Source organism: Pezoporus occidentalis, unplaced genomic scaffold (genome assembly GCF_034315485.1).
Source record: "Pezoporus occidentalis ecotype Australia unplaced genomic scaffold, CSIRO_AGI_Poc_V1 ctg166, whole genome shotgun sequence".
NCBI classification, from domain to species: domain Eukaryota; kingdom Metazoa; phylum Chordata; class Aves; order Psittaciformes; family Psittacidae; genus Pezoporus; species Pezoporus occidentalis.
Window position 1 is genome coordinate 1,365,931 of NW_026913488.1, and position 21,151 is coordinate 1,387,081.

At 39.9% G+C, this 21,151-nt stretch overlaps 1 long non-coding RNA gene across 1 annotated transcript in view; it reads left to right on the forward strand.

Annotated features, from left to right (window-relative positions):
• The window catches only part of LOC134160932 (uncharacterized), a 41,620-nt gene that overhangs the window by 13,966 nt on the left and 6,503 nt on the right, over positions 1-21,151 (forward strand). Inside the window, exon 2 of the long non-coding RNA XR_009963746.1 lies at positions 1,128-1,277. This is a non-coding gene — a long non-coding RNA (uncharacterized LOC134160932). The remainder of the gene's footprint in view (positions 1-1,127; positions 1,278-21,151) is intronic.

A 21,151-nucleotide genomic window follows, 5' to 3' on the forward strand; every position in this document is an offset into this window, starting at 1 on the left:
CTGAGACACTTCATTAACCTTCTTGAAACCACCTTTAAACTCACCCTGATGTAGAAATCTGAGAGGATTTTAACAGCTGCACAGTGAGACAACTGCTATAACTCTTGAACAGTGCTGAGTGAAGCTAACCACTAGTGTCCTTTTGCTCAGTGGATGGCGTTTAAGGTTTTGGGGCAGATTTCTCTCTCTTTTTCCACACTTTAAACAACAGTAATTATGATGATGATCATCATAATAAGCATAATAATATATTTTCTGCAATTCGGCATTGTACCATTTTACATATACTATTTGAAGGCACTCCCATTAACTTCCAATAAGGTCAGAGTAAGAAAAAATGCAAATATTGGTAGAAATGACCCCCTCTAATTGCTCTCTGTGCTCCACCATGCTTCCCCAGACCTACTTTTCACGTTAGAGTTATCAGGCTCTTGCATCTATTTCCTGTGCTGGGCAGTGGCATATTTGCAACACAGTTTCCTTCTGGTGCTCTTTTCTCCCTCCTTAGCTCCTGGGGGTTCCTGTAATTGTCAGAGACACAATTTGTGGAGGTTTTCTGATGTCAAGTTAAAGCAGTGTCTTCAAGGTTAGAAGTGATTTTGGGCTGTAGCATGAGAGGTAAAAATGCTTGTTTCCCCTGATCTGTTCTGTTTAATTAAAGATTCTTGGGAGATGTGTCCATGTTATCACTCTACATTTAAAGGCTAGGAAGGAAAGGGTGCCTTAGTCTTAGAAAAAGACACTGACTCCTGGTCTCCATATAGAATACACCAGAGGAAAGGTTGTTAGTGATCGCTCGTTGCTCCACAGGACGGGAAGTCAGATGATTAAAGTCTGAAAGCATGACAACCCTAACATTTACATTTTAATGTGTACAGATGAGGCCACCTGAGGCTGTAACTAACAGTATGACCTAATGGTGGAATAGGGAAACATGGAAGTCTTGTAATATATCCTGAAGTCCCCATGACTCCAAAGCTAGGAAAACAGAAGAGCCTGCTGTTTCCATGCGAGGAATTTCCCACTATCTGTAGGCAGAAAAGTTTTTATCCCCCCTTACGATAGAAAGCATACGTATATTACGCTTTTAAAAAAGAAATTATTTTCTCTTCTTGCATTTTTGTCAGGCAGTGTGGTCTTAAATCACTGCTGGAAAGGCATAGAATTACTGTAGGAGGATCATATGCAATGACAACGCTTTAGGCTTTTTCTGCTTCTCCGTGATATTCTTCAGTTTGAGGAAGATGCAATGAAAGACTGCATCATCCCCTGTTCTGGTAAGCTTTGTATTTGTTTTTTGTTGGTTTTGGGTTGTTTGGGGCTTTTTTTTCTCTGTAAAGAAAGCTGATATAGACTCGTGCATTGCTAAGAAACCTCATGGCCTTTCTCTTACTCCAGGGAGCAAACCCAGGACACTGAACCTCTGAGAAAGTGGTAGGAAGGAAGGAACTTTCACTGTAGGGAAGTGAGTAAAATTACAAGTCCAGACATTCTAAATTTTAGTGCCTGCTGTTTTACAGCTATTGGTGATTTTCTTTTGTTGTTGTTGTTGTTTGGATCACAAGCCTCATTATAAGCAAATTCCCCTTTCTGCTCCCTTTACGAGCTAAGTACCACCTATCAGCTTCATGGTGAGAAGACATTAAGTCACACCAGTGAGACCTGGGAGGAGAACAAAGCTGCCTAATAAAACAAAATTACTGCTCAACCGTTTCATTTCTCAGGCTTTTTGGCTGTCTCGATGCAAACTGAATGCTTCAGTAGGCTACATGGCATTACCCATGTTCAGGTAAATGATAGAAGGGGACTTTTATCATTAGATTGCCTCATGCTTAGATGGCAAAGGCCTGAGATCTGAAGTTTGCCCTCCACAAGTAACATTTGGATATTTTTTTTGTCTGGAAATGCTTCAATCAAGTCTGCTTCTAAATTTATTAAGTGGTGGAAAAGGAGATGAATTAAAAAATAAGACAGTAAGTAATGCTGCACTACTCTCCATTTAGAAGTTTGGTGAGCCTTCTCCTTAGAGAACATAGAATCATAGAATCATAGAATCGTTAGGGCTGGAAAGGACCTTAAGATCATCTAGCTCCAACCCCCCTGCCGTGGGCAGGGAGACCTTATGCTAAATCATATCACCCAAGGCCTTGTCCAGCCTGGTCTTGAACACTGCCAGGGATGGAGCATTCACAACATCCCTGGGCAACCTGTTCCAGAGCCTCACCATCCTAACAGGAAAGAATTTCCTTCTTACATCCAATCTAAACTTCCCCTGTTTAAGTTTTAACCCATTACCCCTTGTCCTATCACTATGGTCACTAATGAAGAGTCCCTCTCCAGCATCCCTATAGGCCCCCTTCAGATACTGGAAGGCTGCTATGAGGTCTCCATGCAGCCTTCTCTTCTCCAGGCCGAACAGCCCCAACTTCCTCAGCCTGTCTTCATACGGGAAGTGCTCCAGTCCCCTGATCATCCTTGTGGCATTTCTCTGGACTTGTACCAACAGTTCCATGTCCTTTTTACATTGAGGACACCAGAACTGCACACAATACACCAGGTGAGGTCTCACAAGAGCAGAGTAGAGGGGCAGGATCACCTCCTTCAACCTGCTGGTCATGCTCCTTTTGATGCAGCTCAGGATACGGTTGGCTTTTGGGGCTGCAAGCACACACTGAAGCCAGCTCATATTTTCTCATTGACCAGCACCCCCAAGTCCTTCTCCTTGGGCTGCTCTGAATCTCTTCTCTGCCCAGCCTGTAGCTGTGCCTGGGATTGCTCCAACCCAGGTGTAGGACCTTGGACTTGGCATGGTTAAACTTCATGAGGTTGGCATCAGCCCACCTCACAAGCGTGTCAAGGTCCCTCTGGATGGCATTCCTTCCCTCCAGCGTACCAACTGAACCACACAGCTTGGTGTCACTGGTAAACTTGCTGAGGGCGCACTCAATCCCACTGTCCATGTCAGCGACGAAGATGTTAAACAAGACCGGTCCCAACACCGAACCCTGAGGGACACCACTCGTTACTGGTCTCCAGCTGGACATTGAGCCATTGACCACAACTCTTTGTGTGCGGCCATCTAGCCAGTTCCTTATCCACCAAGTTCCATCCATCAAATTGATGCCTCTCCAATTTAGACCCAAGGATGTTGTGCAGGACAGTGTCGAACACTTTGCACAAGTCCAGGTAGATGACATCAACTGCTCTACCCCTGTCCATCAGTTCCGTAGCCTCATCATAGAAGGCCACCAAATTGGTCAGGCAGGATTTCCCCTTAGTGAAGCCATGCTGGCTGTCACCAACCACCTTTTTGATTTTCATGTGCCTTAGCATGCCATCCAGGAGAATCTGCTCCAAGATTTTGCCAGGCACAGAGGTGAGACTGACTGGTCTGTAATTCCCCAGGTCATCCGTTTTCCCCGTCTTGGAAATGGGGGTTATATTTCCCTTTTGCCAGTCATGGGGAACTTCACCTGACTGCCACGATTTTTCAAATATGATGGCCAGCGGCTTCGCAACTTCATTTGCCACCTCCTTCAGGACCTGCAGATGAATTTCATCAGGACCCATGGACTTGTGCACATTCAGATTTTTAAGATGGTCTCGAACCAGTTCCTCTCCTTCAGTGGACGCAAGGTCTTCATTCTCACAGTCCCTGCATCTGCCTTCCAAGACTTGGGTGGTTTGGTCAGAGCCTTTGCCAGTGAAGACTGAAGCAAAGAAGTCATTCAGAACCTCAGCCTTCTCCAAATCCTGTGTAGCCAGTTCTCCTGAGAGCTTCCTGAGGGGGCCTACATTCTCTCTAGTCTGTTTTTTATTTGCTATGTACCTGTAGAATCCCTTCCTGTTATCTTTAATACCTCTAGCTAAGTTTAATCCTAACTGGGCCTTAGCGTTCCTAACCTGGTCCCTAGCTTCTCGGACAACATCCCTGTACTCTTCCCATGCCACCTGTCCTTGCTTCCACTTATTATAAGCCTCTTTTTTTCATTTGTGTTTTCCTCAGGAGCTCCTTATCCATCCAAGGAGGTCTCCTGGCCCTCCTGCTGCACTTCCTTCTGGTTGCCATGCAACACTCCTGAGCTTGTAGTAGGTGATCCTTGAATATCAACCAACAGTCTTGGGCCCCTCTGCCCTCTAGGGCTGTATCCCATGGAACCTTCTGAAGCAGGTTCCTGAAGAGGCCAAAGTCTGCTCTTTTGAAGTCCAGGGCAGTGAGCTTGCTGCATGCTCTTCTCACTGTCCTGAGGATCTCAAATTCCACCATCTCATGATCGCTGCATCCAAGGCTGCCCTGGAGAGTCACATTTCCAATGAGTCATTCCCTGCTGGTGAGCATGGCACCTCTCCTTGTCGGCTCCTCTATTACTTGCAGAAGGAAGTTGTCTTCTACGCAATCGAGGAACTTCCTGGATTGCTTGTGCCGGGCCGTACCGTCCTTCCAACAGATGTCAGGGTGGTTGAAGTCACCCATGAGAACAAGGGTCTGCGAGTGTGAGGCTTTACCTATCTGTCTATAGAGTGCTTCATCAGGTTCTCCTTGATCAGGTGGTCTGTAACAGATCCCCACAGTAATGTCTCCCATAGCTATATTCCCTTTAACCCTGACCCACAAACTCTCTGTGGACTGCTCACCTGTCCCCAGACAGAGTTGTATACTCTCCTGCCTGTCCCTAACGTAAAGGGCAACTCTCCCTCCCCACCTGCCAGGCCTGTCTTTCCTGAGAGAGCCTGTAACCTTCCATTCCAACACTCCAGTCATAGGAGCCATCCCAACATGTTTCTGTGATGCCTATTATATCATATCCCCATAGACGTGCACACATCTGTAATTCCTCTTGTTTGTTCCCCATGCTGCGGAAGTTTTTATAGCGGCATCTGAGCCTAGCTCCAACTGAAGCCTGCTCATTGGCTGGAGCAGCTGGGGTATCTATACATTGCTCCAGGCATTTATTATAGGTCCCACTGGTGGATTTTGGCTTTTGTGATTTTGTAGCACTGAGAATAAAGTATGGAAATTGTGTTTCCACAATATTTTAAATATAAAGACCATGCAGGTAAGTAATCAGGGAGTTCTTTATCCCAGAAACAAAACCAAAAACCCAACCAAAGAAACTACAGGTTTTGGATGTCTTACTTGAAACATTATCAGGTATCTTTTTTTTTTTTAATATTGGATGTTCCTGCCTGCATTCTGATACAGTCAAAACCTTAATAGCTACAGGAAAAACTAAAAAGCCAGATTAACAATTTATAGATACAGAAAATTATAATCATTTGTTTTAACCCTCTTGTACTAACAGGGACTATAGACATCCCCTGAATTAACTCCCATGTAAATTATAACTTAATTTTTAGTGAGAAAAATCATATAATCCCAGAATTGTTAGAGCTGAAACTTATCTTTAAAGACCATCTACTTCCAACCCCCTGCCATGTGCAGGGACCTCTTCCACTAGAGCAGATTGTTCCAAGCCCCATCCAACCTCGCCTTGAACACTGCCACGGATGGGGCAGCCACAGCTTCTCTCGTGTCCTGGGTTCATCAGTAACAGTCATTTTTCTCCTTCTTAGTAGCTGGTGCAGCATTGTGTTTTGACTTCCAGCCTGGGAACAGCGCTGATAACCCGAATGTTTTTAGTTGTTGCTCAGTAATGTTTACTCTGACCAAGGACTTTCTGAGTCTCGTGCTCTGCCAAGGAGGAGGGGAAGCAGAGACAGGACACCTGACCCAGGCTAGCCGAAGAGGTATTCCATACCACAACACGCCATGCCCACGATAAAAACTGGGGGCAGTTACCCAGAAGGGTTAGATCACTGCTCAGGTCTGGCTGGGTATCAGTCAGCAGATGGTGAGCAGTTGTATTCTCTTCCCTTTTTATTTCCCTTATAATTATTATTATTGGTGATAGCAGTAGTGGTTTGTGTTATACCTTACTTACTGGGTTGTTCCTATCCCAACCTGTGTGAGTTACATTCTTTTGATTCTTCTCCCCATCCCTCTGGGAGCAGGGGGAGGAAAATGGGGAAGTGAGCGAGCGGCTGCATGGTTCTGGGTTGCTGGCTGGGCTTAAACCACGACATCTGGGGATCCTGTGCCAACGTCTCAACACCCTCACAGGGAATAACTTCTGCCTAAGAGCTCATCTCAGTCTCCCCTCTGGCAGGTTAATGCCATTTTCCCTTGTCCTGTCCCTACATCCCTTGGCCAAAGCCCCTGTCCAGGTTTCCTGTAGCCCCTTTAGGCACTGGAGCTGCTCTAAAGTCTTCCATTAAGGAGCCTTCTCTTTTCCAGGCTGAACCAGCCCAGCTCTCTCAGCCTGGCTCCAGAGCAGAGCTGCTCCAGCCCTCGCAGCATCTCTGTGGCCTCCTCTGGAGTCGCTACAACAGCTCTAGGTCCCTCCTGTGCTGTTGCCCCAGAGCTGGATCAGGACTGCAGGGGGTTCTCCCCAGAGCACAGCAGAGGGGCAAGATCCCCTTCCTCAACCTGCTGCTCACACTCTGGGGATGCAGCCCAGCATATGGGGGAGTTCTAGGCTGAAAGCACACACTGCTGGTCTGTGTTGAGCTCCTTGTCAATCAGCACTCACAAGTCCTTCTCCTCAGGGCTGCTCTCAATCCATTCACTGTCTAGCCTGTGTTTGTGCTTGGTATTGCCCTGACCCAGGTGCACCACCTTGCACTTGGCCTGATTGAACTTCATGAGGTTCACATGGGAGCCTCAAGCATGTCAAGGTCCCTCTGGATCTCATCCCTTCTCTCCAGCATGTCAACCACCCCACACAGCTTTGTGTTGCAAGCAAGCTTGCTGAAAGCGCACTCAATCCAACTGCATATGTCATTGGCAAAGATGTTGAACAGGATCGGTCCCAGCAGCAGCCCCTGTGGGATACCACTCATTTGTGATCCCTACTTGGGCATCGAGCCATTAACTGCAACTCTTTGAGTGCAACCATCCAGCCGATTCTTTGTCCTCCTGGTGGTCCACCCATGAAATCCATGCCTAGCCTGTTAATATGAAACAAAACCACTTTCTATCTCCATTAAAACTATTGCTGATGGCATCTAAGGAACTAAATCACCATGCAAGTGAGGCTAGCAGTAGCAAAGGTCAATCTTTTGCATATATTTCTCTGTATAAATGTGAAAGAGAAGTGAAATGCCTTACTAATATAAAGATGCTTCATTCCTTGCACAGAATACACAGTACCATATCTAAGAAAAAAGAAAGAGTTCAATTTCTTAAAACAGGCTATAGGGCTGGTAATTCACCCTCAGAGATTTTACAAATAGGAGCACAGAAAGAAACCTTGTTATTGTATTTAACATTAGATTTGAACGAAGTTGAACTAACTGGGTATCTGTCACTGAGAAGATTAATTGATTTCCTATGGGGAATATGTTAGATCTCATTTGTTTGGGCTTCAGTAAAACATTTTTTATGGTGCACATAGGAAAAGCCAGTGGTATTTGAGAAGAAAGGATGAATATGATAATTGCATGATGAATAAGGAGCTGGCTACCTAGGCATCCATTAGCTTTTTGAAAACCGAACTGCATTACTGGAGAAGAGTTATTAATGGTGTTTCTCCAAGACCAATCAGGACAGGGATTGCTGTGGATTTTTATTTTTATAAATGACTTTGGTATAAAATAAGTCAAATTAACAATATATGACTAAGTTTAGTTAAATAGAGGTAAACATATTTTGCAATTATTTTCTAGTAACAGAGAAGTGTAACCTATAGAAATCTTTTTTTAAGAGTAAAATTACTTTTGCAATAAGCACTAATTAATGTGTTAATAAGAATTCATTCTCTAAGGAAATTGTTTAATAAAGTTCCTGCTGATCTTAAATTTAACTTTTATCACCTCTGGATCAGGGTCATGAAAACTGTACTTTAAGATATACCAGGAAGGGAGAAAGGTTCATGTAAAAGGACAATGATAAGCTGAAAATAAATAATAATAAATAACATATTTAGGCTGAAAATGAAAATGTTTCTAGGAAGAAAACCAGTGAGATTCAGGACACGGTTGTTCATTTTAGGATCAAAGAACAGAAGATAATCCCATTTAAGAGGGGGCTGGATTATAAAAAGGATTATATGAGATGGCTGCTGAAAAACTGATTTATAACAATCCTTTCTTCTCTCTCATTATTCTTAATGCTTCTGTGTCTTGCAATTACTAAATTCTAAAATGTGTCTAAAGAAGCCTATTTCTCGAAGACTTTTACTCACTGATTTACACCACAAGAGCTTCCCCATAGCAACCAACCTGCCTCAGCCACTGCTGGAAATGAATGTCCATGAACCCATCCGATGGCTGATGGGCTCTGTACACTTTCACTGTGTGCTGGTCAGCACAAGCCATCAGCTTTGGGTACTTTTAGTGAAGGCAAGAAAAAGACTCATGTTAGAAAGGTTTAGTGGCTCTGCGTGAGTTTTGCTCTCAAGTTAAGGTAAGTTTACTGCCTCTGAAACATGGTTTAAGTACTCAGATGTTTGGCTTAAAACCCAACTTTAGCCTTGGAACTAATATATGTACTAATTATTACCTGCTTATTTCCTTATTGCTTTTTTGTGACAGCAATTCAAATCACTGTAGTCAAAATTATCTCAAATATAACAGATTATGGATGTAATTATTACAACATGTATTTCAGAACTCAGCTTTATTTACAAAGGACGCAGCATTGATTAAAGCAGCTTGAATTATGCTAACTACAACACTGAACTCTCCTTACAAAACTGTCTGAGAAGCACAGTAATTTGAGTTCAAGGGAGAGGCAATATTACAAGGCGGCTAATGATAATCATGCTTAAGGTCACTGGCAACTAAAGTACTTACTGTACAGGAGCCTTCTGTCAGAGACAGTTACAGTGAAGGGCCTTTGAATGGGGTCAAAACACAGAGTGTGTTTCTGTGACAGCTTTGTTCTAACAGTATTTATTCTCTTTCTAGTTTATCTGTAGCACAATATTAAATTTAGAGTGTCACGAGCCAAGTGGTTCATGCAAAACTAAATTGACAGAAAGCAATGATGTTGTAGTTAAACTACAGCCTTCCTACTAATGGGAATGCCTTGTTAGATCAAAAGCATCCCCCAGGATCCAGGAGGCAGTGCCAGTGGTCCTGTTCACATGGGTTATGAAGGCACTGTGGGAAGATGCACTAAGCTGTTGGAAATGAAGAATATTCTTCTAGGGGGTTTGGGACTGGATGAGCTTTAAGGTCTCTTCCAACCCAAACCATTCTATGATCTATGATTCTATGATCACATTCTTTTGTAGCTGGCATTCTTTCCACAGCAGACATTCTTGAATTGCATCCTGCTTTTATTTGTTGCACATTTATTTTATTGCATTTTACTTTTTGTTGAAAAGAAGAAAATAGGTACTTCATCTACTTTGCTGTATCTAAACTCCTGACAGCCTTCAATTTATTTAATCTTACCATAAAATTTGATGGTACTGTGAATATTTCAAGTAGAAAACTGTCATGCAATACATCAAGTAACTTGAGTGTTGTTTCATAAATTGCAGCAGTGTCCACTTTCCAGCATTGTGGCTTGGGGACCTAACTGTGCTGCCATCCTGTCTTTCACAAGTACTGAACTTTGGAGATTATTGTTTATAATATTAGTTGTCTAGCAAATAGTATTCCATATTGCCTATGGAATACTAGTAGTTGTCTGTCAAGATATTGTTTGTCTGATAAATTCAAAAGCAGAGCCAGAAAAAGTGTTTTCATGGGAACGTCACTAGAAGGCAGCTTGTCTTTTTGTATTCTTACAGCAGCGTCTTTTGCAAACGTCAGTCTTTCACATTTTCTTGAGAAAAAATAACTCACCTGGGTTCTACCCTCTGTAAGAATTAGTTAGAATTGAAAGGAAAGATTAAAAAGACAATCTATCAATCATCTTTTTGACAACATTTCTCAATTAACATCTGGATTTACAGATTAAAAGCCCCTTAATATTTTAATGAAAAAATAAGGAAACACACAATAATGTTGATTCATCTTCAAATAAGTTTTGGATTAACCTGTTTGGATTAACCTTAAAAAAAAAAAAAAAAAGTAGATTTTGTCAGGTATTTAAAAATGCTGTTATCTTAATTTTCTTAAGTGTTCTGTACAACCTAATGTAGTTTGGATTTTTTATGCTTGTATCACATTTATGTGCCAGGCTGTCTTAAGAAATAATGATTTTCATTATTTTACACCCTTAGAAAAGTGAGGAAAGCAACAGTAGATTAGAGATTGTGTTTCCTTGAGCACAGTACAGACTGAACTCTCAAGATGACGTGGGAGGACAGGAAACAACAAAACCATCATTTCCAGAATGCAGTGCAAAATCTGATTAAATTTGACACCTTCAGCCTTCAGACAGATCATTAGATGTTTATTTTAAATAAGTTGACTTCGTAAAATTATATTTTTTCATCATGAATATTTTTAACAGAAAAACCAGCTTCATGAAAAAAATCGTTTTCCATAAAAAAACATAGCGATAGGCGTTTTGTTACAGAACCTTACATGAACACTTATTACTTTACAGCAAACGTTGATCCTCTTAAGCATATGGGTATGGTGGATTATTCTGCTTATTTCATTTTAAGTGACAGACAAGAAAAGCAAAATTTAAAACTCATACATTACAGTGTGCATTAACCACAGACATATCAAAAGTCAAACACTCCCACTTTAGCAAATTCATGCAGTGCCAAGCAAAAAGATGGTGGTGGATTTTTTTCTAATGTACGTGCAAAAAAATCAGATAGATTTGCTGTTCCCTGGTGACTGAACAAAATTTCTCTGTGTTTAAGTCCAAGTACTTCTTGTACTTCTTATACATTAACATGGGCCCATTTATGCAGTTTTGAACAGATAAAATAAATACACAAGGCCGCAGGTTGGTTCTTCCATCAAGTGATCCATTTTCTTCTTCAACAGGGAAAAAACAAGGGTGAAAAAGGAAAAGAGAAGGCAAAGAAAACCTGTTCGTGCTTGGTTGTAAAGGCTTAGCTGCAAGGGCAGAGCCATTTGAGTAGATTTCACTGCAAGGTTCCGGGCAGCTCTGGGATGCACACACAGCTACTGGCGTTTGGTTTCACCCTTAATGGTACCATCTCCTCGGCACTGACTGAGGGGCATTAAATATTCATGAGTTTCTTAAAGGCTTTGGGAAAGAAAGTGCTAGAAAGGAGCATTAGCATGCTGATCTTTTTACTATCCCGTGTCAGCAAGGGGATGTTAAATAATTAAGTCAATTTAAGTCATTTTTTGCCAGAAGGAGTTTAAGATTTGCAGCCCCCGTGTGCTGGGAAATGCTTCTTTTTCCACTGCTGGTGCTTTTAGGCCTAGGAAAACAAAAAGCAGAATAAAAGAGCCAGGTTGATTCCCACTAAAAAAATACACTAAGGCACAGTTTGTTCTGTGCTGTAGCCCTTGTGTTAGATTAAGAGGGCATTTTTATGGCTCCAGATGGAAATGTGACCCCATAAAAACCTCTCAGTACACAGTATGTTTTCTAACCTCTGCCTATGAAAAGGCTCATGGAAAAATTCAACAAAAAATATAGTTTTGCTGACCCAAGTTTCTTTTTTCGAAATAAACACCCAATAATCTGTCTCAAGACTGGAGGTGGAAAATTCAGTAATATTTTTCATTGCATTCTGAAAATAGTAAGTTTATTGGTTCCTGACATCCTTTTTCCTTCTGGTGCTGCGCATCATAGAGTTGAGGCAGATGGCCCTCTTCAGCTGAACATTATTGAAGCTGAATCTCCAGGAGGGTACTTCACCTTGGGACATTTGAAACAGAACAAGGGTTATTTTTAACTGGCTCAAAATGGGCAAAGCATGCATATCTACCTTGTCAGAACACATTCTAAGGATGTTTACTCATATTCATACAGGCACACACACATAAAAATGTCAGAACTATGGGCTGTAAAACACCAAGTACTTTGGGGGAATATATTTTCCAGTCTGTAATTTGGAGTCCAGAATGGAATCGAGCTAAAATATGCCAAAGATTGCCTCGAAATTGCTTTAAAAACTCAACTCACATGGAGATCTGGGATTAATTTCCATTTTTAATTAGTATTTAACTGTTTGTACAAACTGGGAACATTTCATATGAGAGAGTCAAAAACCTCTTTCTTCTGAAGTGCATATTTAGGTGTTGATACCACACTTCAGAAGGTTCAAGGCTTTGATCTGTAAAAAGCAGAAAAGAAATGCAAAATAGCTCTCTGACATGGCAGATGACGGTTCAGCTATTAGCTGCTACGGGTAGATTCAGGTCTTTCACCCTTATTTTTTATGGCAAATTTGACAGCTCTTCAAACAGTCCTGAGCCAGACTGGGGGGGGGGGGGGGGGAATCACTGGATGGGAAATGCATTTCCACATAACTCTTCCAAATGGTGTTCTGTACTTCCTATCGCAGAGCAGAAAGCCTTTCAAGTAAATTAACACATTTTTTCTCAAATATATTTTTAATACTTGCTTTATTTATATCCAACTCATTAATTTCCACATATTGAACTCAGAACACAACAGAAAACTTTACTTACAGGGACTGACTCTAACTTACACCAAGTGGAGGGAGAAAACAAAACCAAACAAAAAAGACACTATAATAAAAGCAATGTTTGCTATAAAGAAATGAAATAAAATCCCCGTTTTAAGTGAGATTAAAGCCAATCAAAGCCAAGTTTGTGATGTGGCTACAGAATCAGTCTTTTTGAAGCCAGGCTTCTTGCTGGATAGATTGCTCCTATGGGTCATGTTTTAATGTTTTCTAAACATGGGATTATGTCTATACCAGCCACAGGAGCACAGGTGCATATTAATAGAGTCCCTTTTACATAGCCTATGATTTTTATGCAGCATTGTTTCCTTCAGCTTTCTTTTTTCATCAATATTTAAAGAGAAAATCACTTCATTATGTTATTCAGATTCCTGTGAGATCATTCCTAAAATATTTAAAGTGTGTAATGCCAGTATCCAGAAATAGTGATAAATATAACCTCAGTCCCCTGACCTCATAATGCCTGCAGGTGGGGAAATATACTGGAGGCATTTTAAAGATCTGCATGTCAGGCTGACCCCATTTTTTATACCAAGAAAGAGAGAGACACAAGGACAAAGCCATCAGAAGGTTGTCTGATCTATTCTCATGGCCACAGTGAAGGTCTTTACAATCTTTTTCTGAGAGAGCATCTGCTAAGAAAGAAATCCTCTTCATGACATTGGCCTACAAATATAATGTCTCTGTGCTTCGGTTTTGCATCAGAAGTTGGTGATAATAACTATATCATAGTTAGGAAACGGGAATCTATTTATATTTTTTAGAACAAGAAGAAAACAAGAAATGTTTTTAGAAATTACCTGTTCTGGATTAACTTTGAAGAAATTTTGAAATACATCTTTTTATTCAGAAAAACTCCCTTTCCTACTTCTTACCTTGAAAAGAGAAGAAAGAAAACAAAGATAATATTTTATGTGCAATGGTGCTTTTTGGTGTTCACTTGTCTTTCTCTCATGGGTTTTCACTGTAACTCTCTGTATATACCTTTTATTTGGTCATGGTGAAATCACAGGCATTAGAGTAAGAAATGAAAGTTTCAGAGATTTGTTACCATCCATACAAAAGACTCCAAAGTCATAGAGCAGAACTTGCTCCATTGAGTATGCAAATGCTCAAACTGTATCCTCACAAACTTCCTGGTGGGGAACATAGACCAACTCCTCACATCCTTTCTAGTCTCTATGAGAGGAAGACATGGTATCTGACTGTGGAAACTGTGTAGAGGACAAACAAATTACTTGCTTTAAAACTACCTTTACAAGCAAAAAAAAAAAAAAAAAAAGTTAAATAATACATTTTGGAATACTTTTTATTCCCCTGTGGCTAACCAAAAAGTGGTTCGCTGAAGCCTGTTTAGTGCTATAGCGTGTTCAGAGAATCAAATTGTTAAAGACAGCAATTTAATTTCCTCTATACCTCTCCCTTATTGCTGTTTCCCCCTTTTCTAATCCTATATTTTTCTGGTCCCTGGGTTCTGACTCAGTTTTGTTAACTGCAGGTGTGAGTTGTATGAAACCTTTAAAGAACATGCCTTTGGCTTGTGACTGTATGGAGTATTTTGCACTCAGCAACATCTCATTTGGCTGAATAAATAAAAACCTCTAAACAAACATCTTTTCCAAAGCAAAGCGCTACTCGTGTTTTGGACTCAGCACTTACTGCACTTGTAAATACGCACTACCGTGGCTTGTGGTATATATGATTAGATGCTACACTGGGAGTTTTATTGCTTTATAGTTACTGCAGCAGCAGTAGTGGAGCACAGAGTACACGAAATTTAGATAATTGTGGATGGGAACCAAGTCATTTTAGGTACAGTTATTCCCTTATCCATAAGTGAATCGATGTTATTTTGTTATTTTTGTTTACGACACTAGCTTTAAGGAGAGCATAGCTGAGACTCTGCAGGACTTTCTCCTTCCACCTCTGTTTAAACATGCAAGTATATCCATGAGTAGAAAAATATGGGTTGCTCTTCTCATGTAATATGAAATTGACAAATGACCAGATACATCCATAAATCCTTTAAATGACTAAGGAAAGCTCATTTAAAATTCTCATCTGACATCCTCATGACTGCTGTTCAACAATACAAGCCTGTTCATGCAATCTGGCTCATATACCATTGTTTGAAAACCATCAAAACCACAGACAGCCGCATGCTGAGATACAATAATTGTCAAGTCTATAGTGCATATTTTTCAGAATTGTTTAATGCTGGCACAGCATGTGTGCCAAAAAAAGCGTAATCAAACAGGCAGTGCTCTTCATTATGGCCGTTCCATCGGGGTTTGAAAATTGCTCAGATTCAACCTCATCATAGAAAATGACAAAGTGGAGACACGTTAGGACTTTGGATAGAAGTTACCTAGCAGAAAGCTGTAAGTATACTGCTATGTCAGAACGCTTTTGATCCACTGGTGCAGAAAGTCACCATTGCATGTCGATCACATCAACTCCTAGTAAGCAAGGCTGAAAGTCTTTAAAATTTCAAGTTTAAAAGAACAGATAGAGGTCAGACATAAATATCAGTTATTGTCACAAGTCCCCCTGAGGTGCCTTGGTCAAGATTTTGTGGACCATTTCAATGATTAATACATACTGGCAGCATACTGGGTGATATGAGCAGATCTGCTTGGGTTTTGCTCACAGTTTGGCATCACGTAGTTTGTTTTCCAGGGCATATTAATGATTAGTCCCAGAACATCTCAGTTCATCCACACCTGGGATAAAGGACAGAGTGACATTCATTACACTCCTTTCTAAGACTCTCCTTTTTGTAAAATGTTCAAATAAAAATTTTAAAAGGAGGCATTTGTTTATCCACTCTGCAAAGTTTAAGACTGAGGAGGAAGGAGCACAGGACCATGTTTTCCTAAACAGCAGTGTTGACCAATGGGCTCCAGAAGCTTTTAGGATCTCTGGGAGTATCAGGTAGGGAGTAGGGATGGGAATTTCTTATTAGCACAATCTTATGCCTGAGCTATTTTTAATTCTCTACCTGAAAATCATGATTGGACATATTCTACTGCTTGGCTAGATTTTTCCCTGGGAGGAAAAATCCCTGGGAGGGAAAAAATTATTCACTGAATCTGCCAGATACACAGAAATCTGGGACATATGAACAGCATGTGTGAAAAACAGCTCTGCACATTCACAGTTAGCCTGACACATCTGGGCAATGTCAGACTTACAGAACAAACGATCTGTGCATCATGGGTGTGTTGGGTTGACTGAACAGAAGGAGAAGATGCAGGCAGTAAGTGTATCACAGCTGAAAACCACTGGACTCACTGAGCATCCCATGACTGAGCACACATTTCTTTCTGGGATTAAAAATGGCACTTTGAGTCAAGAGATATTTGGAAGCCACATGCACAGTCCCCAGAAAGGACATACCTGACAGTGACCTTGAAAGACTTGGCTAAAGCTCCCTTTGACAGTTCATAAAGAGCTACTGGGGGGGGGGGGGGGGGGGGTGCGGGGTGGGGGGGGGGTGGTTGCTTCTTATTGTGAAAAAAACAACCAAACAAAAAGAAAACACATTAAATAGTTTGCAGCCTTTCGGGTAGATCAGAATAAACTCAGAACACAAGTATATGTATAGTTATGGAGGGAAAAATTACAGTGCATGTTCACCCACGTGTAAACCTAAGGTTAATAATTCATACTTGCTCCACAGAGCTATTGCAGTGAGATATGATTAATAAATGTTTATAAAATACTTTACAATCCTTGGGTTTCCAGAGTTATACCAGCTATAAATCCAAGTGATGATGGGGATTACTCTTATTAATTTACCACTGCTGCTCTTTGTGCATAATCTCAGGAAACTTCTAAAATTTTAATCTGGAACAGAAATGCTGGTGCATCATCTGATTTTGGCATCTTTACATATGATTTCATCCCAGTTAAGAGGGTACCAGAAGAAGTGATTTCAAAAAGCTGAAATTACTCATGCTAACAGTGCAGTCCCAAAGCATAACAAATACAGAGCTTTAATAGGATGTTAATAATATGATGGTGTAATGAAATTATTTGTTTCACTACACTATATTCTATACCTCGTTAAACTTCATAACTGACACTATCCAGGACCTGAAGTCAAAGATGTTTATGAGCTTCAATTGTGGACCAACAGAAAATGGAAAACTTTCCATATGATTTCACGTAAAATATATGGAAAATAAAGGAGGAAATATATGGAAATGGAAAATATATGAGTGTGAGGTATTTTAATAGTTTTTTTTATTATTATTTTTGCTTCATGTACCACAGACTACTAATGGACCTCATAATTCACCAGTAACATGATATTTTTTTTAAATATTTTATGAAATCCTTAGTTTTATCATCTTGGAATAAAAGACTGAATAAGCTAGCTGCCTCTAGATAGTAAAAATAGTAAGAGCTGTCATTGTTTGGATTTCCTAAAGAAACAGGGCTTGTGTGGTACAGCTCTGCACAACTGCGCACGTGTTTGTTGGTTTACGACCCACTTTAATAACTTATAAATTACTTTGACAAATCTTAACAATTTTTGACAAACTAGTGGGCACCTTAGATACATAAAGTTTTAACAAGGTTCATCAGAAAAGGTGTGCAGGGACAAAAGAGAAAACCTGCCAGTATCCCAGCTGAGGTTCAGGCTACACTGTGAGTTTTACATTTTTATTGGCACCAGAAAAGTCCTAAAACATTATCTGTATGCAAGAAAATTTTTAATTCATTCATTCATTTTTGGAATGGAAGAAATGAAGAAATTAATTGCCAACACTAAAAATGCCAGAAAGTAAAACCTACAAGAAAGGAAGATCACTTAGCTCTAATCCTTACTCATAGTTGTTTTGTTTTGCTCTGTAAATTGACATGAAGAATTGAAGTCAAGAAGGATCCAGAATAAGGGAATTTGAGGTGAATTCAATGCCAATAAACTAAGTGAACGTGTGGGAATATTTTAGGACATGAATAAAATACTCTATGCCTATGTCAGGAAATGGATCAAACTTTAACAGCAGGGAGTCTGCATATTAATTGATCAGAGGGAAAGGTCCTTCAACTATTCCATTTACCAAATAATGTCCAAGAATTATTTAGGGAAAGTGCTTCTTGGAACAAGCTAGTAAATTAGCAGTATAACATGTAAAATTCCAGTGGCTATTAACATTTCCTAGCTCATCTCAATTTTTGTTACTCACAAAGACACAGCATATTAAACTACTTTAAAATTAATCTAACATTTATTTATGCTAATGGTGATTTGCTTGCTTTTGACTGGTTTTGTTAGACTCAATGAAAAAGAGCAAAATAGAAAGATGGAGAAAAAAACAACAGCTGTTAGAAAATCAAGAAAGATGTTTACATTCCTACCACTACCATGACAATCCTTCATGGAAAGGGTGATTGCTTTTTCTTTCCCTCTTTTGAAGTCTGGGTTTGCTGATGGGAAAAAAATAACTATCACGGATTATGACCAGACATACTCAGAATATAAACTCTGTGTAAATGAAGCTGGACTGTCCTCCTGAAAATAAAATGTAAATCGGGAACTTTTGCACGTTCTCCGCAATCCTGTGAATCCAGTGTTAGAAATATGTTAGCAGAGTGGTCTTAGTAATGCTGTTGAAATCACTGGGTAATATAGCATTCCCAAAGGTGGTGTAAAATGAGCCCGGATTGTGCAGAACTAATATTTGACTCAGCTTTATTATGTGATGTCTCAGACTTGGATCCCTTGCTGGCATTTAATCAAGGTTATTGAACATTTTAGACCCAATAAAATTAAACTGAAATTTGGAAGTCCTAAGAGATCTGACTCAGTATAATTATTTGTAACAGCATGGAAGAGGATGAAATATGTTAAGGTGGTTTGGATTATAACATCATAGCTTGCATGGACAAGTGATGAGAAAGTTGAATTTTCTCTGCATTTTTGGATTTATTGTTAGTTAGTATGGTGTTTTGCTCTAATAAATCATATTGACACTCAGAATTTTCAAATGGATGTCGATTTTCTCTAATAATTGATCAGAAAATGTGCAGAACCGCTGCGTGGAGCAAAATGATAAAACTATTTAGAAAAGATTTATTGCACTGCTCATACTGTAGCATCTATGACTTAAGATCATTAGTATTTTGCCTTCTTGCTCCCAGATCTGACAATATGTGAGGACAGATTTAGCAGTGTATATTTAAGAATTAAGGTTTATAAGCCACATAGATCATTTGTGAAAGGTTGCTCTCCATGGGGGAAAAAAAAAAGAAAATAACCAAAACAAACCACAGTTCTGAAACTCATTTTTTTTCCTGTTAAAACTTTCATGTATTCTCACATTTAAGCACTTACCGTAATTCGGATGAACGGACGGACAGACAGTGGAACAGTTCCATAGCCATCTGAGCAGGCTAGAGACAGGATTTGTAAATAATGGTTTATTACCACCAACAACTCGTCTCCCCCCCGCCAAAAAAAACCAAAACAGATAAAGAAATAATTATAGGCACATGAAAATGTAAAGGAAATAATAATCACTTCTAACAGTGAAGTCCTGATGTGCTTCCTTAGGATTTACTCGTGTAAAAAAGGAAGAGGAAAAATGACTTGAGGACAGAACTGGTAAATTTAGAAAGAAAGACTGAACTTGTGATAAAGATTTGAGGCTGAAATAGAGAAGAAAACTAAGGATTTTCTATGCTGGAGACTTTACAGGCACAAAGTTTAGATGTAACACACCTGTAAGGAGCTGCACACAATGCAGAGGTATGGGAAACATGTCAAGACTCCAGTGAATCTTCCCCACATAATTTCCTTAATATAGTCAATATTTTCTGTGGTCCCTAAATGAAAACTGTGATTCTTAGAAAAAGTTTTTACTAATTTAAACTGCGTCATCTCTGTCCAGGGTCCACTTGTGGCCGATCTCTGCCACTTCAAAGGCAGGTGATAATTAGACAAAATATACCAAGTCAAAAGAGAACTTTATAAAGTGCAGTTGCCTAAGGCATTTAGCTTGCTTCCTTTTATACTGATGTCAATAGCAAATCACCTATTTAGTTTAGTGAAAACTGAGTTAAACCACTTATCAAACCCTCATAATAGGAGCACAAAATATTTAGTCAACATCATCTACTTACCAAGCGCTTGGTTTAGCATGTTGGCTGAGCTGCAGGAAGTATACTAATGAAATTATTGTCATTTGGGAAACAGCCCACTCTCTGGAAGCTTGCCTGGATGATTTGATCTGGATCCAACACAACTTAGAATATTTTTTTAAAAAACTGAAACATACAGTAATGCAAATGCGTTAACTAGCACTATCTTCATAAAAGACTGCTGCTGTGCTAAGATATTCCAGGCTGTACAAGCATTTTTGGTTTAGAGTCTATAGAAAAAGCAGCCCTTTTTGGCCCTTTTACCTGAAATTATCATAGTAATGAAAGTCCCAGTTTCTCAGTTGAGAGCTGAAGTGTAGCCTTTATGCCCAGCAAGATTTAAGCTTTTGAGTTATACGGGTTTTGTCTCACCATATGTTTAGAATATCACAAAAAAGCAGAATTACCTTGGCAACACAATTTCTACTGCTCCAGTAAGATAATGGTTTTATGTAACTGCTGGTACTGGTCAGCCCCTTAATTGCAGCAGAGACGTGATAAAAATGAAGCACATTTTTAGAGCTGACAGCAGCGTCTGTACAAAGAACTCCTAATCTTCCTCTGCACATCTAATTGTTCATGGTGCCGTCTTTAGGAAGTTTCTCATCCAGATAATGCATTTTGAGACCCTGACAGAAACTGTGCAACAGAAATAACACACCCAAATCAAGACATGTGGCATGGAGGGTAACAATATTCTGCTTCTAATATGAAATTTAGAAATCTGAACTCACATACTAAAATATCTCCCAAACACCTTTGTTCCATTCTACATGTTGACGATTTTCATATCTGTCTTAATGCAGCGTACACCCAGTGTATGTTCTAGGACAACAAACACCTAGACACATCTCAGACGTGTAAATTCTAGCCTATGGATGGGTGAATTCTCTGCCTCACAGACCTGAATCCAGAATTCAGAGTGATGTTCATTTACTATCCTAATCTGTTTTTCTCAGTAACTTTCAAGAAAGAATAAACAGGTGCTCCAATGCAGGAAAAGACACCCTCTGCAACAGGAGTTGAACTCAAGAGTTTTTGGCAGGCCACTAAATCGCGAAATCAGCAGATCTCATACACTCCCCTTGCATACCGCTTCCTGCTGACTAGCTCAATTATTTATCAATGCCGGTCTTTAAATCCCATTGTTCATCTCTGATCACTGCTTATACTTTAATTAAAGAATTTAGAAACCCACTTTGGGCACCTGATTTAGCAGACTGGGAGGAAGAAGTTCTCACATGAAGTCTAGTTTGCTCTTAAGCCTTTGATTATATGCCCTGAGAGCAGATGTGAAGTGTTCAGGGATATGCATATGTATTTTTTCTAAAGTTGCTCACCTCCATGAGCTATCTGGACTTGTAGAAATTGTATGCCTACAAATGCATTTTTTTAGT